Here is a 20,265-nt window from a genome sequence, read left to right on the forward strand (position 1 = left end):
TTACTTTTGGTATTTTAATTATATGTTGTGGTGTTAAACTCTTGGTTTTTCTTGTTTGTATCTCTCTTTGCTTCCTGAATCTGGATGACTATTTCCTTCCTCACTATAGGGAAGTTTTCAACTATTATTTCCTCAAATAAGTTTTCTACCCCTTTCTTTCTCTATTCTCCTTGTGAGACCCCTATAATGTGAATGTTTGTTCACTTGATGTTGTCCAAAAGATCCCTTAACCTATCCTCATTTTTTAAAATTATTTTTTTCTTTTTATTGTTTAGCATGAATGTCTTCCATTACTCTGTCTGCCAGATTGCTGATCCATTCTTCTGTATCTGTTAATCTACTGTTGACTCTTTCTAGTCTGTTTTTCACTTCAGTTGATGGCTGATTGGTTCTTTTTTATGTTTTCTCTCTCTTTGTTGAAGTGCTCACTGACTTCTCCCACTCTTCAATCCAATGAGCATCTTTATGAGTGTAACTTACCACTCCTTGTCAGGCATGCTACTTTTCTCTGTTTTATTTAGTTCTTTTCTGAGGTTTTGTCTTGTTCCTTTGTTTGGAGCATATTCCTCTGTCTCGTTTTGCTGGACTTTCTGTTTGTTTCTATGAATTAGGCAGAAGAGCTATTTCTCCTAAACTTGAAGTATGGTCATCCCCTGTGTAGACTGTTTGTGTGCCTGGTGATTTAGGCTGTTTGTCTGGAGCTGTGGCTGCCATGGACTGGGGGTTTTGGGGTGCTCCATGCTGGGGCTGCCCTGGTGGGAAGGCCAGAGCTGATGTTGATATGGGTTGGGACAGTCCCAGGCCTCTCTGTGCAGAGGTTACCTTGGCAAGACAGCTAAAGCTGAAGTGGTGCAAGCCAGAGGGTCCTGGGGCTCTTCCTACAGAGGGCACCCTGGCAGGACAGCTAAGGCTGAAGTGGGTGTGGCCTGGTGCAGTCACTGGGCTCTCTGTGCAGAGGGTACCCTGGCAGGACAGCTGAAGCTAAAATGGGTGCAAGCCAGGGTGTTCTGAGGCTCTCCATGTAGGGAAGGTTCCCTAGTGGGGTGGCTGGAGTCAAAGTGGGGCATAGACCAGGGCGTGCTAGGGTGTTCCATTCAGAGGATGCCCTGGGAGGACAGCTGAAACTGAAGTGGATACAAGTGAAGGTGTTTCGGGGCTTTCTGCACAAAGGGTGCCTTGGCAGGTTGGCCGTAGCCAAAGCAGAAAGAGCCAGTGGTCTCAGAGCACTCTATGCCAGGGATGTTCTAGCAAGCCATCTGAAGTCAAAGTTGTGTGGGCCTGGAGTGTTCTGGGGTGCTTTGTGTTATCTTGTCACAATGACTGTAGTGAGAGCTGACCAGAGGTATCCCATGGTGCTCCGTGCTGGGGTGGTCTTGGTGGGACGGCTGGGGTTGGTGTTGGCCAGGGACCCAGGGCTCACTGAGGAGATAGGCTGGCTAGGATACCTGGACTCTACTCCTGTCCACACTGTCAATGTGGAGAAAGAACATAAACTGTGGCATTAGCCAGCCCCTCTGACCCCTCTTTTTTTTTTTTTTTTTTTTTTTGGAAATTTGAACATTTATTAGACAATATTAAGGAATTGTTAACCACTTTTTAGATCTGCAAAGTTTTGTGACTATGTTTTAAAGAGCCCTTTTCTTGGAGAGATGCATTCTGAAATACAGAAAAAATAACCCAATGCCTGAGATTTGCTGCCATATAACACAGGGGGAAGGTGGGTTGTGGGTAATTGGTGGTCAGAGCTGTGTACTGAGTACACAGGGTTCACTCTAGACTATTGCCGTATGTTCGAAATTCTTCCCAATTCAATAGCGTGGAAAGGGACTAGGCAAGGTCTGACTTCCTACTCCGACTCTCAGTCCAACCCCAGACTCCTCCCCCGGGGGCAATTCCACAACTTGAGGGGCGCTCATGTCTGAGTTGTCCCGGCTCCCCACAAAAACAACGGCAGGAGAGGTCCCAGGACAGAGAGATGCTCTAATGGGGGTCCTGCCGGCCGCTTCGCGATCCTCAGTGGCTCAGCGACTTGCGGCCTTTGTGCGTGCGGCGAAGGATGACCTGGACGCCGGACGGTGCGCTCAGGCGCAGGATCCAGCCGTGTTTGTGTTTGCGTTTGATGTTGCTCGGCTGATACTCATTTCCACGCGCCTTCCCCCGGTTCTGCTGTGTGGCGAGGAGTCCCCAAGCGTCGGGGAGCCCAAGCCAGGCGCGGGGCTGGAGCCACCTGACGCGACCCAACTGGCGACCTACGGATCCGATCAAGAAAGCCATGTCCAGCCGCCGGTCGTGACGTCCCCCCTCTGACCCCTCTTTCCTACTACTTGGCAGAGTTCTAGGGTTGGATCTTTTAGATTCCAGTTGCTTTTTTTCCCACAGCTTCTTTTGTTTTTCTTTGTGCCAGGGCATCTGGGGATGGTGTGGACTCAGATATCACTGAGGCAGCAAGCATACTATGGCACCTGCAATGCACTGCCATCTCTGCTGTCATGGCAGAGAGAGAGTGTAAACTGTGGCATTTGCCAGTGCCTCTGACCTAGAGAGAGTTCCAGCAGCTTCCCTGCTATTTGGCAAGGTTCTAGGATTGGTTCCTTTATATCCTAGTTGCCCTTTTAAACTGCAGCTTTTCTTCCATATCCCAGCACAGATGAATCTGCTCGTGTTCCCTGGGTACTGTCCCTCCCCTCTGTAGTTTGTAGCATGATTGGGGTGGCAGGGGACGTTCCCTTCATTACCATGTCTCCATCACTTTTGCCTGTTCTCTGTGTGGTCTCTCTGTTTTATTATTAAGTTGTGAGTTTTTAAGTATATTTTGGATATTGACCCCTTAACAAAGATATGATTTGCAAGTATTGTCTCCTATTATGTAGGTTGCCTCTTATTTTGTTGGATGGATTTTTTTTTAAGTAGGATCCATGCCCAGTGTGGAACCCAACACAGGGCCTGAACTCATGACCATTAGATCAAGACCTGAGCTGAGATCAAGAGTTGGATGCTTAACCACCTGAGCCACCCAGGCACCCTGGATTTTTTTTTTCTTCTGTACAGAAGCTTTTTAAAGATTTATTTTAGAAAGAGTGAGCACATGCTTGAGAGCATGCAAGCAGGGGGAGGGGCAGAGGGAGAGGAAAAGAAGTAGACTCCCTGCTGAGTGCAGAGCTCAGTGAGGGGCTTGGTCCCACAACCCTGAGATCATGACCAGAGCCAAAATCCAGGAGTTGGGCGCTTAACCAACTGAGCCACCCAGGCACCCCTTTTTAGTTTGATGTGGTCCCACTTGTTTATTTTTTGCTTTTGTTGCCTTTTCTTTTGGTATTAAATTTTAAAAATTGCCAAGACTATTGTCCTGGAGCTTACCCCTATGTTTTCTTCTAGTTTTATGTTTTCAGGTCCTCTGTGCAATTATTTAATTCATTTTAGTTGACTTTTGAATATGATGTAAGATAGGGGTTCGGTTTTATTTTGCATGTGGCTGTCCAGTTTTTCCAGTACCACTTATTGAAGAGGCTATCCTTTTTCCATTGTATATTTTTGGTGCCTTCGTGATAAATTAATTCACCATATATACATAGGTCTATTTCTGAGTCTATTCTGTTCCACTGATATGTGTCTTTTTTTTATGCCAATACCATACTGTTTTGATTACTATAGAGTTGTAATATAATTTGAAATCAGTTATGTGATGCCTCCAATTTTGTTTTTCTTTCTCAAGATTGCTATGGCTATTCTGGGCCTTTTGTTGTTCCCTATAAACTTTGGGATTCTTTGTTCTATTTTTGTGAAAAATATTATTGGCATTTTGATAGGGATTGCATTGAATCTGTAGATTGCTTTGGATACTATGTACATTTTAGCAATATACTTATAATCCATGAGCATGTATCTTTCCATTTATTTGTGTCTTCTTCAATTTCTTTCTTCAGTGTCTTATAGTTTTCAGAATACTGAAATATATATATGTATGTATAAATTTTTTCAGTGTTTTATGTCCTTCATTGCATTTATTTCTAAGTATTTTTTTCTTTTTGATACAACTGTAATTAGTATTTTTAAAAATTCTCTTTCTGATAGAAAAGCAAGAGACTTTTGTGTATTGATTTTATATTCTACAACTTTGCTGACTCCACTTACTAGTTCTAATGGTTTTTTGGTGGGATCTTTAGGGTTTTGTATATATAGTATCATGTGTTCTTCAAATAGAGACAATTTTATCTCTTCCTTACTAATTTGTATGGCTTTTATTGCCTAATTTCTTCCCTAATTGCTCTGGGTAGGACTTCCAGTACTATGTTGATTGAAAGTGGTGGGAGCTGGCATCCTTGTCTTGTTCCTGATCCTACAGAAAGAACTTTCAGTTTTCCACTATTGTGTATGATGTTAGCTATGGGCTTGTCATATATGGCTTTATTTTGGTGAGGTATGTTCCCTTTATACTCACTTCGTTGAGAGGTTTTATCATAATGGATGTTGGATTTTGTCAAATTATTTTCCTGCATCTTTTGAGATAATCATATGATTTTAACCCTTCATTTTGTTAATATGGTGTATCACATTAATTGACTTGTGAATGTTGAACCATCTTTGCACCCCAGGGATAAATCCCACTTGGTTGTGGTGAATGACCCTTTTAATGTATTGTCAAATGTGATTTGCTGATATTTTGTGGAGGATGTTTACATGTGTGTTCATCAGAGATATTGGCCTATAGTTTCCTTGTTTTGTAGTGTCTTTCTATGGTTTTCTAACAGGGTAGTGGTGGCTTCACAGAATATATTTGAGAGCTTTCCTTCATCTTCTATTTTTTGGAATTCTTTGAGGAGAATAGATACTAGCTCTTTAAATGTTTGGTAGAATTAATCAGTGACTTCATCTGTCCTTGGATGTTTGTTTGTTGGGAATATGTTGATGACTGATTCAATTTCATTACTAGTAATTGTTCTGTTCAGATTTTCTATTTCTTTTTGATTCAGTTTTGGAATATTGTATGTGTCTAGAAATTTATCCATTTCTTCTAGGTTATCCAATTTGTTGATGTATAGTTAACATTTTTAAAATGCTAGAAAATATTGTCAACCCAGAATTATAGCCTCAGCAAAAATATCCTTCAGTATTGCAAACAAAAAGATGACTTTTCCACATTAAAAATAAGGTAATTTTTTGCTGGGGCTATACTATAAGAAATGTTAAATGGAGTTTTCAGGCTAACTGGAGATGATACTAAGATGAACGCTCATCTTTAGGAAGGAATGAAGAGCATTATGTATCTATATATCTAGATAAATATAGAAGACTACTTCCTCCCTTTTAATTTTTAAAAAGTAACACTGTTTAAAACAAAATTTAACAATTTCTTGTGGGATTTATAGGGTACACAGAAGTAATATATATGACATATGTTTCATAAAGGTGAGTGGGTAAATGGACCCACATGGCTTTAAGGTTCTACCTTTCATATAAAGTGATGTAATATAAACGCTAAATTAGACTGCAGAAATTAAGGCTGCCTATGTATACCCTAGCACAAACACTGAACAATAATGCAGAGTATGTGGTGAAAAAATCAATAGATTATAAGTATTAAAATATTAAAAAGACAAAAAACATCAAACTGAAGGAATTAACAAAAAGCAGAGCCTTCAGTGCCCCCAGGAAAGAGTCTGTGAATCTTCCATGGCCTGGCTCCTGCCAGCCTTGCTGGCCTCATCTCTCCAGCCCACTAAGCTTTCTCCATATTATGCTATCTCTTCTTCCCTCTGCTCTCCCTCTCCTGTCATGTCCTGCCAGGGACCCTTTTCCCACAGTCCTTTCCCCTAGCTTATTCTTCATTCTTCAGGTCCTCAGCAAGGTGACACTTCTTTCAGAAAGCTCTTCTGGGCCAGGTTCTCCCTCTTGTGTCATCCATTACACCCCAAACATTCTTCATCACTTCACTCGCCTGGTTTCTCTGAAATTTTTGGTTCAGTCCTTCTATGTCCTTAAACTGAGCTTCGCGAGGGCAAGGCTGTGGCCTGTTTTGCTCACCATTCTATGCCGTTGCTTGGCACAGTGCTAAGCTCATAGCAAATATTCAGTGAACATTTGTCAAGTGACTAAATGAATTAGTAGAGAAGGTGGATAGTGATTTATCTGCCTAAGAGAGAGTCCCTATGCTGGGGAGGTGGTGTTACAAAAAATAGCAGCAAGGGGAGCTGAGGGAACAAGCCTGTCAGAAGCACTGAGGCAGTGCGCATTGGCATGAAAGACGACTGCATGTCTTTGAATGGAAAAAGCACAGAACAGTATGGGGAGCATGCTGTCAGTTGTGCGATGTAGGCTTAGTCTACTTCTTGAATGATGTACAAGAAATTTTAATAGTGAGCTTCATTGTGGAGGAAAGGAGATCTTTTCAGTTGTATAATGTTCATGTATTGTTCATTTAAAAAACATAGAATTAGGGGTGTCTGGGTGGCTCAGTAGGTGAAGTGTCTGACTCTTGATTTTGGCCCAGGTCATGATCTCAGAGTTGTGAGAATGAGCTCTAGGCGTGGAGCCTGCTTAAAATTCTCTCCCTCTGCCCCTCCCACAACCTTCTATAAATAAATAAATAAATAAATAAATAAATAAATAAATAAATAAATAAATAAATAAAATTTAAAACAAACATAAAGACTTTATGTGCAGAGCTAGCCATAATGGGAAAAAATGAAAAACAATCTACACATCTATATTAGGATTCTCCAAAGAAATAGAACCAATAATATGCATTTGTGTGTATAAAAAGATTTGTTATAAGGAATTGGCTCATGCAGTTATGGAGGCTGACAAGTCCCAAGATCTGCGGAGTGGCTTAACTAGCTGAAGACCCAGGAAAAGCTGATATTTCAGTTTGAGTGTGAGGAAATAAAAAGCTGACATCCTATTTCAAAGGCAGGGAGACAGAATTTTCTTACTTAGGGTAGGGTCAGCCTTTTTCTCTGCAGGCCTTTAACAGATTCGATGAGGCCAACCCACACTAGAAAGGGCAATCTGCTTTACTTAGTCTTCCAACTGAAATGTTAATCTCATCTAAGCACATTAACACTCAGAATAATGTTTGACCAAATATTATCGGGGTACTCCATGGCTCAGTCAAGTTGACACAGAAAATTAACCATCACAATATCCTACAATAGGGTAGTAGAATATAACACAATCCTTAACCCTAATTGTAAAGGCTAGGGAAAATGGGTATGGTAGGAAACTAAGAAAAATAAAACATGGAATACTAGATTGTACCTACAGTTGCAGCTGAGAAATATGTGTACACGTGGATAAAGAATAGAAGGAAATAGGAAGACATAAAAGTAGCTTTTGTGTTAAGCTGCTGAAATTAAGGGAAAGAATTTTCCTTACATTTTTCGTATTTATTAAAGTTATAATTTTTAAATGCAAGAAACCAGAAATCTCAGATGTTGAGCTTTACAGGAAGATGGAGCAATAATAATAATTAAAAAAAACAATGCCTGACACATTGTTTGTACTAAATAACTATTGAATGAATGAACAGTTACTGTCTTCAGCTGGGTTCCCCAGAAGCAGACCAGGGAACAAGGATTTGAGTGCAAGTAGTTTATTTGGGAGGTGATCACTGGTAGGGCATGCAGAAGTGAGGCTGGGAAGGGAAAGAAGCCAATACAGGGCACTTTAATGAGAAAGTACCACTGGAGACTACTGAGTCACAATCCACTGGGGACTTCTCGGAAAATATGTAGAATAGGCTTCAGTTTGTCTCACTCGGAGGACAAGAAAGAAGAAGTTTTAATCTAGCAACTCCCGTTGATCACTGGTTGAAAGGGCTGCATCTGGGGGCATTAATTCCTTGGCATTTCCAGCCTACCCCAAGCAAGGATTGATCACGCTTCTGTGGCCAGAGAAAGCTTGCACGCAGAGTCACAGGAGCTTGTGGTGAGAAGCCTTTCGTTGTATGGGAACAATGAGTGCTCAGGGCATACAGGTGGGGCACTGACAACGTCTGCAAATTTACTATCATTGAACACCTACTCTGATTCAGGCACTTGGAGAACATTTTCTCTAGTCGTGCAGCAATTGCACGTGGTGATTATTATTAGTTCCATGGCTCAAGTGAAGAAACTGAAGCTCAGAGAGGTTGCGACTTGCTCAGAGTCATGCAGGGCAAAGTACGGAAGCAAGTACTTGAACTACAAGCCTAATGTGTTTTTTCACTTCCTCCTATGACCTCCCAGTAAACTCAGCCCTGGAAGCTTCCTAGATAGACTCACCAAAAGACAAAAAGACAATAAAAACCAAAATAGTGACGGTTCAAGGTAACAATTTAGTAAGATCTACTTCGAAACAGCAGCCATCAGTAAGGATTGAAGTGTCTGACAGAAAGAGAAAGCACAAAAAAAGAGGGCACTACCATGGCAGAAGCAGTTACCAGTTAAGAGTTAGGCCAGGGTCAGTAAACTCGCACTTACTACTTTCTGAGAGATTAAAGAAGAAATCACGATTGCGGAAGGAAATTTATGGGTACTATTAGAAAAACAAATCTGCCTTGTCACTTTCTCCCTCAGAATCCTTCAGTGACTGCCAGTTGCCTTCAGTATTCCCTCAGTAGAGCATATGAGTGATTCAAGGTTTGGCCCCTGCCAGCCTTTCCATGCTCATCCCCGCCTTACTCACGGCCACGTAGAGCTACCTGTACCCCTCCAACTAGCCCAGCTTTGTCACAGCCCGAGCTCTTGTGAGCGCAGCTCCTACTACCCTGAATCTTCTTTTCTTCTCTTTTCCACCTGGCCAATTCCTACTCATTATTCAAGGCTTAGTCACTAGGTTTTTTAGTGAAGTTCTTAATCTTTTTTTTTTTTTAAGATTTATTTATTTTGGAGAGAGAGAGTGCAAGAGCGGGGAGAGGAGCAGAGAGAGAGAGGGGAAGCGGACTCCCCACTGAGCACGGAGCCCAACTCAGGGCTCAATCCCACAACCCTGAGAGCACCACCTGAGCCCAAACCAAGAGTCGGATGCCCAACCAACTGAGTCGCCCATGCACCCCAGTGAAGTTTCTTAATCTTTTAAGAAACCATACCCTTAAATGATATACGTATGTCTGCATTTCATGCAAACCTTCTTCAGAGACTCTGATTATTCCTTTTTGAGAATTGCTGATATACAATATATAACCACTACATTTGAATATCTTTACCATCTGGAGTGATTTTGTATTTACTTTCTGTAGTTTGCATCATCAGAACAATACTTTCTCACTTCCTCATATAAAATAATGTTATAATATTGAATGTATTTTTTTTTTTTAGCTTTTGTCCTTCAATGCAAAGATTCCCCATCAGCTTCTGTACTCCTTCCTCCTACCTACCCCAAAATGGGAATTACTATTCTATGGGAAATTTTTCAAGATGCCAGCCTAGGCTAGGTGACACTTCTCTGTTCACAAAGTATCTTATACGTACACCTTTATTTTGTTTTAAAGATTTTTTTTTAAAGATTTTATTTATTTATTCAACAGAGATAGAGACAGCCAGCGAGAGAGGGAACACAAGCAGGGGGAGTGGGAGAGGAAGAAGCAGGCTCATAGCGGAGGAGCCTGATGTGGGGCTCGATCCCATAACGCCAGGATCACGCCCCAAGCCGAAGGCAGACGCTTAACCGCTGTGCCACCCAGGCGCCCCTAAAGATTTTTTTATTTATTATTTACTTGAGACAGAGAGAGCACAAACAGGGGAAGTGGCAGAGGGAGAGGGAGAAGCAAGCTCCCCGCTGGGCAGGGAGCCCGATTTGGGGCTCGATTCCAGGACCCCGGGATCATGACCTGAGCTGACTGAGCCACCCAGGCATCCCTATACACACCTTTATATTAACCCTTTCACACTGTTTTGAATGTGTTGATGTAATTATTAATTTTCCACTGAGTTCTTGTTTTTAAATGGAATAAACACATTAAGTTTCCACCAAGTTCCAGGCACGGTCTTAGTTAAGTGAGTAGTATTGCCATCCTTGGGAAGAAAGAGAGGACAAGGACCTATGTAATTTTTCAAGTAAGGTTCCAACTAGTAAGTGATAAAGCTGTGATTCTAGGTGCATTTTGCCTGATATCAGAGTCTATGCTCCTTCACTAAAATGCATTTCTGCCTGAAGTGAGAGCTGTGTCTGAGCTCCGTATCTGTGTGCTCAGCATCATGCCTGAAACAAGTAGGTCTGTAATATTTGGGGATGAGTAAATGAGTCAAAGACATCGAGAGAAGTAATAAAAATCTGAATAGATATCACTTAACAACTAGGTGATGGACAAGAAACAACAACCCAGAAACCTAAAACTCAGGGCATTTATACAAAAAGGTACAAAACAAATCCATACCATATGGAGAGGCCACAGTAAACCATCACGTTGACAGACCCCACAGAGCCCAGCCTCAAGTCATCCCAGCCAGGCAGGCACCAGACATACGAGTGAAGGAATTCCCAGATGATCCATCTTTCAGCCATATGAGTCTTGTCTCGATGAAGCCCCAGACCAGTGGAGAAGAGGTAAGCCCATTCCACTATGCTCTCTCTAAATTACCCAAAGAATCCATAGCATAATAAAATGATTGCAGTTTTACCCCACCAGGTTTGGGGGGATTTGTCATGTAGCAATAGAATACTCAGAAAAATACACATTCATTCCTTTTCAAGATTCCCTTGCTAGGTGTTTAAATTTTAAAAACAAAGGTAGACTTTTTTTTTTTAAGATTTTACTTACTTGAGAACATCAGCAGGGAGAGGGGCAAAGGGAGAGAAAGAAGAAGACTCCCCGCTGAGCAGGGAGCCCAACACAGGACTCTATGCCAGGACCCTGAGATCATGACCTGAGCTGAATGCAGATGCTTAACCGGTAAAGCCACCCCCAAAGTTAGAATTTTCTGAGTTGCAAATAGAAGCTGAGAACTAAGTTTTAGAGACCTGGTGATGAGAGTGACTTTAAGACCGGTCCCTGGGATGTTGGATAAGAGAAAATCGAGCAGAACTGAATTTTTGCGTAGCAAGGTTGATTTTTCTCTTTGAAGGCAGAGAGAAACCATGGCATGATCTATAAAATCACCCACACTCAGAATTTCCATCACATCCCTGAACTGTGAAGATCACAGTAAGAACTAAGGCGCCTGGGTGGCAACAGTTGGTCGAGCATCTATCTGAGTCTTGGTTTTGGCTCAGTCATGATCACAGAATCATGGGATTGAGCCCCGCATGGAGCTCAGCGAGGAGTCTGAAAGTTTTTCTCTCTCTCTGCCCCTCCCTGTGCTCGCGTGTGCGCTCGCTCGCTCTCTCTCTGAAATAAACAAATGAATCTTTAAAATAAAAAAAAGATCACAGTAGGGACTGTGGAAATCAAAAAGCACATACACAGAGAATAAAAATAAAGATATAGAGATTCAAAAGAGCTAAGTGAATTTAAACATTAACAAAAGGGGAATTTTAATATTGTAGATATAATCCAGCCTAGGGCACAATCCATTAGTAGGTCAAGAAATCAAGTTAGTGGCTTTTGACCAGCTTTTTATTTTTAAACGAAATATAATATACTAGAATATAATGGAAGAGAAAACACCAGAGTTTCATCATGAGGATGTTTAGCAAATAATGCATATTGCACCAATTGCAATGAATGGGGATAGAGAGAGGGGTGTGAGGAATACATGAGCTGGTTATGACGGGGTCATTTGATCTTTTGTTACCTGGTATATGGTGATCAATTTGAATATCATAATGGGAGGGTTAATGTTGTACAGTGGCAGCTAAGGTTGAAGAAAGTTTAGTATAATTTTATTTGCTGTTGGCAAAATTACTGATACTTTTTAATGGTATTTAGATAAGAACTTTGTGTTTTTCAGAATAGGCATTATTATCAATGCAACATATTTTGAGTTTGTGGTGATTGTAACATTTTACCTGAACTTGTACAAAATGCTTTAAAATTCATTATTTGAGTAAAAGATGATGAAGTGAAAAATAGAGGCAAGTTCAAATTTAAAACTGGTAGACATAATGGACAATGGACCAGCTTTGTGTACAGCTCTGGTAAGAACTGCACTATTTTGGGGTACCTGGGGTGGCTCAGTCGGTTAAGGGTCGGACTCTTGGCTTCAGGTCAGGTCATGATCTCAGGGTCATGAGATCAAGCCCCGGGTGGGGCTCTGCACTGGACATGGAGTCTGCTTAAGATTTTTTCTCTTCCTTTCCCTATCCTCCTCCCCCCCACAAAAAAAACCTCAAACAAACAACAACAACAGCAACACAAACACTGCACTAGTTTTTCTGTGGATCACCCACATCACCAAAGTCAGCGGCTTAGAGTTGGTGAGAGACCAGCATGGGCTCCAGTGAGAGATGGATAGGGACCAAGCTCATTCTCCCCGTCAGCCTCCCTAACTTCAGGCCCAGCACCCGATGTAGGGGCACCTGACTTACACAGACTGCTTACCGAACCAGCGCTCCCAAGTATGTTGGCTCTAAGTCATATAGTAAATCCTTTATATCACCCAAAGTGGTTCTGCTTTCCTGAATGAACCCCAACTGGTAGCTCTCCTCTGCTTCTTTTCTTTCTCCTGGCAATTCATTTATCTGACAGAGTTTTCCATAGTCTGGGTTTGGGATTTTGTTTGCTGATTGTGTCCCTATAGTGTTGCTTACCATGTTCCTCTGTCCAATTTATTTCCTGTAAATTAGTAGTTAGATCTGCAAGCTTCATCAGATTGAGGTTCAGTTTCCGTGGTAGGGGGACAGAATGTAAATATCAGGTGTGTATTTCTATTGGGAGGTATATAATGTCTGGTTGTCTTTCTTTTTTAAATTTATTGTTATTGTTATTTAACTTTAAGTAGGCTTCGTGCCCAGCATGGAGCCCAATGCAGGGCTTGAACTCACGACCCTGAGATCAAGACCTGAGCTGAGATCAAGAGTTGGATGCTTAACCGCTGAGCCACCCAGGTACCCCTGGTTATCTTTCTTTATGTCATGCTAGCAATCACTGGTGATCAATACCAAGATCCATGATTTCATTATTATTTGCAAAATGGCAGTGTTGTATCATTCTTCACTTATTATCTGGAATATTTATATAAGGAGAAACTTCAAAGATTTGTTTACTCTGAGGTACAATTTGTATAAGAAAAGCAGGATAAATGACAAGATTTCAAAAGAATAATTTGGCTCCCTAGCATCTTCCAAAGGTGACTAACAAGTTTTGTTGTTGTTTGTTTAAGGATCCTTATGAATTCATGAGCATATTTGAAGTATTTCAAATAATTTAACTTATTTTTTTTAAGTAAGCTCCACACCCAGTGTAGGGCTTGAACTCACAACCCTGAGATCAAGAGTCACGTGATCTGACTGAGCCATCCAGGCACCCCCCATTTATTATTCTTATGGACATTTTTTTGGCCACTGAGCAATTATTCCATTTTGGGGCAGTGGATGCCTCAAAATTGATTCTTGGGTTATTTTAACAAACCCTCACTCGGCTTTAATGGGGCTTTCTTGTTTTCTGACATATTTCAGGCTCAATTTACATATCCCTGCCCCAGGTATGGAATCAATCATTTCTCCAAAGAGCTCTGGTTTCTTCAAGTGTGAAATAAATTTTGGATACCGCAGCCTAGTAGGGTGCTCACTGGTCCTTCATTGGACCTTGTTTTTAGGCCTTTCCAATGGCTATAGCTAGGAAATACTTTTTTTAAATGATAAAACCCATCGTGAGTTTATAGAGAAACTTCTAATTCAAATTCAGGACCATAGAGTCTTGACTTAACCTCATCTGTCTTAATCTATCTCCTTTTTTTCTCACGCTGGAAAACCAACACAATCACTTTTTTGCTTTACCCCACATGCACACACAACAGTCTTAGAGTAATACTGACCCTAATACACACATTATGATTACTGAAAACAGTTAAAGATTTTTTTTTCAGTTTTTTGTCTTTAAGGTATATCCTACTAAGAATACACAAATTAAGAGTTTTTAAACTCCTTTGAAATAATTCGTGTTCATGTGTTTATGCCGCCAATTCAATATAGAGTTAGATTTACTTCTTTCATTTTGCTTTTGATTTTTAGAGATCGCCTTTTAAAATCACATATTTCATAATTATGTAAAATGCTTACAAGATTCCATTGTCAAATGTATCAAACAAGACATATGCTTTTTTGGGGGAGAGGGACAGAGGGAGAGGGAGAGAGAGAATCTCAAGCAGACTCCCCACTGAGGGGGTGCCTGATGCAGGGCTTGATCCCATGACCCTGAGATCGTGACCTGAGCTGAAATCAAGAGTCGGATGCTTAACTGACTGAGCCACCCAGGTGCCTGTCAAACAAAATATATTCAGAAAGCTTTAGTTTCTGTCCCTTTATTCTTTAGCCTTTCCTTCCCTGTAGCATACCACGCACACTTGTTTTGGCTGCTTTTATCGTTTACTAATACGTCCAGAATATCACTCTATAGTGGTACATAAATATAGTCCTCATTTATTTTTACATATGCGTGATATTCCATTATATAGATATATGAGATATATATCTATCACATATAGTTAATCCCGTCATTTCTCTCTAAATGGATATTTGGGTTATTTCTTCTGTTGTTATAAATAACCTGACGTTTAAAAATATTTTATTCAGGGACACCTGGCTGGCTCCATCAGAGGAGTACACGACTCTTGATCTCAGGGTCATGAATTCAAACCCCACATTGGATGTAAAGATTCCTTAAAATAAACAAAGTCTAAATTAAAAATAAACAAGAATATTTTATTCAGATATTGGAACTATGCATAACCAGTTTGTTGGTTGTCTTTAGGGAAAGTACAAAGCAGGTTGTATAAACCTAGCAATGAGATTCACATTTTTCAAATCGTAGTCTTTCCCAATTTTTGTTTCCGTATTATTTATTTGGAACTTCTCTATATTGTATTTAAATGCTAATAATACTTAACACAAACTTTGTAATCCTTTTCTTTTACATACATAGCAAGAATACATAGTCATTTGTGAAATTTTTGTTTCTTATGTATATTTCTATTAGGTCACAATGTAAAAGTGTATTTCTTTGTCACAGTCCAAAAGCACGCAGTCAAAAGAGGATGGAATATGAATAAGTACTGACATTTGAAGGTTGCCATTGTTTTTTAATTCCTCAACCCCAGCTTTTCTGAAGCTAGAGGCACCCACCTTTCCACTGCAAGAAGTGTTATTCTCTGCTCTGTCTCCAGACCTGGAGCCCTGATAATCGTGTGCACGTCTCACTACCCCGTGTTCTGATAGCCTGGCTATTGCAGCCTCTTGGCATCAGTATTTTTGTCAGCCATGTCATCTTGTCATCCCTGTTGCTGAGGAGGTAGAGGAAGTCCTTCTTCCACAAGGTTTAAAGCCTTGTAAAGCGACAGTTAAGACACCAGTCTTGCCCATTTCTTTCTTTCTTTCTTTCTTTTTAAGATTTTATTTATTTATTTGACAGAGAGAGACATAGCCAGCGAGAGAGGGAACACAAGCAAGAGGAGTGGGAGAGGAAGAAGCAGGCTCCCAGTGGAGCAGGGAGCCCCATGCGGGGCTCAATCCCAGAACCCTGGGATCACGCCCTGGGCCAAAGGCAGACGCCTAACGACTGAGCCACCCGGGTGCCCCAGCCCATTTCTTTCTTTCAGCATGCTGACAGTTGTAACTCTCTTTATTAAACCATTCACCTCTCTTACCCTTCAAAATATTCTCTGCCAAAGATGTCCTTCACCAGCTACCGCCATATCTTTCTCCTGCCTCTCATAGCCGGATTCCATTGTCTCCGCCCCCTCATACTCCATTCATTTGACAGCCCACTGCAGCTGCTTCAGCTTCTACCATTCCACCTTGGCGACACTTGCCATAGTCACCAAAGACTTCATACTTGGCGAATTCTGTGGTGCTTTTGAGTTGCCATCCAACCTGAATGCTCTCTGAAGCACTTGGTATTGTTAACCACCCCTCTTCATCGAACTTTCTTTTGCCTTGACTTTCATAACATTCTCCTTTTCTCTGGCAATTCCAACCTAGTCTCTTTTTCATGTGAGCTTGCCCCATTTAATATAGCTTATTGTATTTTCCTTTCAAATGCCATGGGAAAACATGCTCATTGAAACAAGTCATTAAATACAAATTACATAAAGAAAAAGCTAACTATGTTCTTTTCTGTATTTAGAACTAATTTAGCATTCTAAAACTACTAAAAATGTTAATTTAAAAAATTTAAGACTGATACGAGTTCAAATAAGCTCTGACTCTGTGATTTAAAGGAAAGTATGTCTATATTGCAGAGAAGGCTGAAGACAAGCCAGTTAGCAGATTGTTACTGTGTATCCAGTTGAGAGGGGATGGTGCCTTGTGCAGGGGATTAGGAGAGATGGTGAAACAGACCCATTCACTATATATTTAGAAGATAGAATCAGGAAAAAAAAGAAGATAGAATCGGTACTCCTAATTGATTGATGGAATAAGGGAGGTCGGTGAGAGTGCTCTTCAGTTTTCCAGGTAGAACACGGAGAAGAGTGAGAGTGACACAAACTGAAATACAATGTGGGAGGAGGAAGGAGTGTTTGGGGAAGAAGTTGGTCATTTCGTTTGAGCATGTTGAGTTTTAAATGTCAGGGAGACATCCAAGGAGAGAAGTCCTATGGCTTCCTGGATATATGAACCTGAGTTGGAGATTCAGAGAAGACAGTTATCTGCTTATTATGACAGTGGGAGCCATGGTCACAAATAAACTTGTGTCAGGAGACAGTGCAGTGAGAAGAGAAAATGGCCCAGGATAGAACCCTTAAAGGCCTCGTATTTACATGTGGACAGAAGGAAGAGAATTGTGCTAGAACAACCAGTATTGCTTTCTTGTTACCTTCTGCTCCTCTCCATTTTAACTACATGGTTCTGGCTGCTTATAATGGGCAAGAATGCACTATGCTGTGTACTGAAGATATTAAGACACATTAATTATATTAAAAATTTTTTTCCTGATAGACTGCCAGAAGAAGATGACATGTCAATAAATAAGTAGATGCTTAAGCAGAGTTCTGAACCCTGGCCCATGGGATATATTAGTCATGCTTTTTATTTTTTTGTATTTCTGATGCTTTGACATCTAGGGCCTTGTTGACCCTGGAGAGACTCTTACTTTCAGAAATGTTCCTTTCAGAATTCCTAGAGATAGCAAAGGGCTTGGGGCAGTAGTCCAATTCCTTTGGCTGTCCTCCAGCCTGTGCCCTTCACAAGAGACTGGGTGGTGGAATTGGTATCACCAGGAATCTAGTACCTCACTCATATAATACTTAGATTCGCTATTTAGGGTCAGTGGAACTGGTTTCTGAGTACAGAGTGGAGGGATGTCTTCAAGGACTGGGCAGAGCAGGAATTGTGAGAAGATAGGACTAGACATGCTCTCAGGGGTCAGTAGGAATCTGAAGGTTGATATCATGGGGCTAAGAGCTGGAATATAGGGTCATAGTCCTTCAGGTAATCTGGAGTGTCTGGCCTCTTTATAATCTTTGAGGTCCTCCAAGAACTGAGACCACACAGTTAGGTTTCTGTCCATTCTAGCTTCCAGCAAGAAGCAAACAGACAACAGTGTAGTGGACCATGACTCTTCCACCCACACATGGAGACAGCCACACAGCCACTTGACAGGTGGAATCACTGAACACGTAGAGGCCAAACAAGGTCCTGGGCAGTAGTGGGTTGACTTTAGGAGCACAACTCAGTACTCCTTATCCCCCACCAACTAGGAAACCAAAACCATTGTTTCTCAGATTTCTCCATACACCTGATCTTATATTTCTTCAAATAACTAAATCTTGAGAAGAAAACAAAACAAAACACAAAACCAGCCCATCTAGTGGAACCTCCAGCTAACTGTCTGACAGGGGAAGATGGGGCATGTGTGAGAAGAGTGTCTCTAGCTACCGTCCACCTCCGCTGGCCACACACATGGTGCTGAGAGCTGAGTGGGACCACTCTCTCCCTTGACCCCCCCAACCCATCCTTTCTGGCCAGGAAATCCTGTTTGGTCCCAAGAATTGTGCCTGAGACTTCTTGTCAGATTCTCTTTCTGTGTCAGGGGATTTAAGGCAGATTGTCTGCGGGGTTTTCCTGAATACTAAAAAATATCTTGAGAGAGAAATAAAGGAAGAGAGCAAATAAAATGGATCTCATAGTAAAAACCATTTATGTAGAAGAACTGCTTATATTTAAAGAGATATGGAAAGATAAGCCATAACATTTTTTGAAAGGTTATCCTAGAAGGAGGGAGGAATAGAGTGTGAAGAAGGGAGGAATAGAAGCTAGACTTGTCTGTAGATTTTACTTAGTAGCTATGTAAACATTTTACATAATTATAAAACAAAATTAAGATTTAAAAACAGTCTTGTAAAAATTAAAAGCAAAATAAAACAAATGAACCAAACTGCAAATCAGGCTAGTGGCAAAGACACACAGAAGGGACCTATTTCAGGGTGCCTGGGTGGCTCAGTTGGTTAAGTGTCAGATTTCAGCTCAGGTCATGACCTTGGGGTCCTGGGATTGAGCCCCCCCTGCCATGGGGCTCTGCACTCAGTGGGGAGTCTGCTTGTCCCTCTCCCTCTGACCCTCCCCCTGCTTGTGCTCTCTCTCTCTCTCTCTCAAATAAATAGTCTTTAAAAGGGGGGGGACATATTTCAAGTGAGTTTAAAACAGTAATTTGATTGCTTATCCCAGTGGGATATACCCTAAGGACAAAATTGCTTCAAGAATTTTAAACTGTTTATGGTATTCCTGTTATTGGCACTATTGGTGATATCAACATTCTGAGACTGTTGAATGTGTATCGTGGGGTGAAGAAAGTGAGTAATTATGTGATACTCTAGTATCATTCCCAGTGTCACTGAGAAATGGCATTCTCAGCATGGGCAAAAGAAATAGAGATATAAGATAGAAGTTAAGTATACCCTCTGAGTTGGAAGTGTCATTATAAACTAATGATGAATTTATCTTAGGAAAAAAAAAGTATTCTGTCCATTTCAAAGACCTAAAAGTAAAAATGAGCATGCTGGTGACCAGATTGTGACCTTAAAATACTATTTCCCACTAAAAGGATCTAGAATTCCTTGGAGAAATGGCTGATTCCATGTCTGGGGCAGCCTGTATCACCAAACAGCAAGAAAGTTATCAAAGACCACTAAGGTCTTATCAAAAGAACTTACAAGCCAACTTTAAGGGCCTCCCACAGGCCAAGATGGGGTAATGTGTACATTATACCCATATATTTGTCAACACTGTTCCTAGTAATACTAAAAATTAATTGGTTGCTGTTGGAATACAAGTGAACAACAATTCATCTTTCTGAGAATTGCTGAATAAGGACAATTAATTATCACGTTTTCTGTTTTTCGTTTATGAACTGCAAAGGAACTGGGTAACTAAATAGGAGATCACAGTCTTTCTTTACAGAAGTATTCCAGTTAACAAATGAAACAGTCACGACAGACTTTGCATATCACCATTTGGAAGTTCTAATGAATTCGTGGATCTCGCTATTGATGGTCAGTAGCTTCTAACATCACAAAAGGAGACAACAAGACACTATGTGCCTAATAATGGAAGATCACAATAGCACCCATGAAGTTGTGCCCCCCCCCAAAAAAATCTGAATTTGACCGGGCCTTACATCCAATTACCAATTTGTGAGGAAAAAAATCAGAGGATAGAGAAACATGTTAAATGGTACCGTGAGAATACAGTCAGCAAAATACAGATTGTGGGAAACACTTAAGGACAAAAGAGCCGTTTTACTAAAAAAGTAAACTTCAAGGAAAAAAGAGAAATGGAGGAGAATCCTAGAGTGAAAGAATTAAGAAATATATCAGCAAATCACAGGGCACCTGGGTGGCCCTGTCGGTTAAGCATCTGCCTTCGGCTCAGGTCATGATCCCAGGGTCCTGGGATCAAGTCCTGCATCTGGCCCCCTGCTCAACAGGGAGTCTGCTTCTCCCTCTACTCTTCCTCCTGTTCATGATGTCTTTCTCTCTCTCTTGCTCTTGCTCTCTCTCTCAAATAAATAAATTTTTAAAAATCTTTTAAAAAATATACCATTTTTTTCAAAAAAAAATTTAAAATAAGCAAGCAATGCATATTAAATCGTTATAAAATATTTGTTTCTTAAAAAATAGGAAGGGAGCAAGTAACTGGAGAATAGATGACACACATGGTTTTGAGTTGATTATTTTGTTTTATAAAGCTGAGATAATG

At 40.8% G+C, this 20,265-nt stretch overlaps 1 long non-coding RNA gene and 1 pseudogene across 1 annotated transcript in view; one reads left to right on the forward strand and one right to left on the reverse strand.

The window, feature by feature from the left end:
* Positions 1-20,265, forward strand: part of LOC123778921 (uncharacterized) — a 98,910-nt gene that overhangs the window by 29,831 nt on the left and 48,814 nt on the right. The window lies entirely within an intron of this gene.
* LOC148110215 (large ribosomal subunit protein bL34m pseudogene) lies at positions 1,545-2,294 on the reverse strand (annotated as a pseudogene).

Source organism: Ursus americanus, chromosome 4 (genome assembly GCF_024610735.1).
Source record: "Ursus americanus isolate L20-20 chromosome 4, mUrsAme1.1.p, whole genome shotgun sequence".
In the NCBI taxonomy this organism is placed as follows: domain Eukaryota; kingdom Metazoa; phylum Chordata; class Mammalia; order Carnivora; family Ursidae; genus Ursus; species Ursus americanus.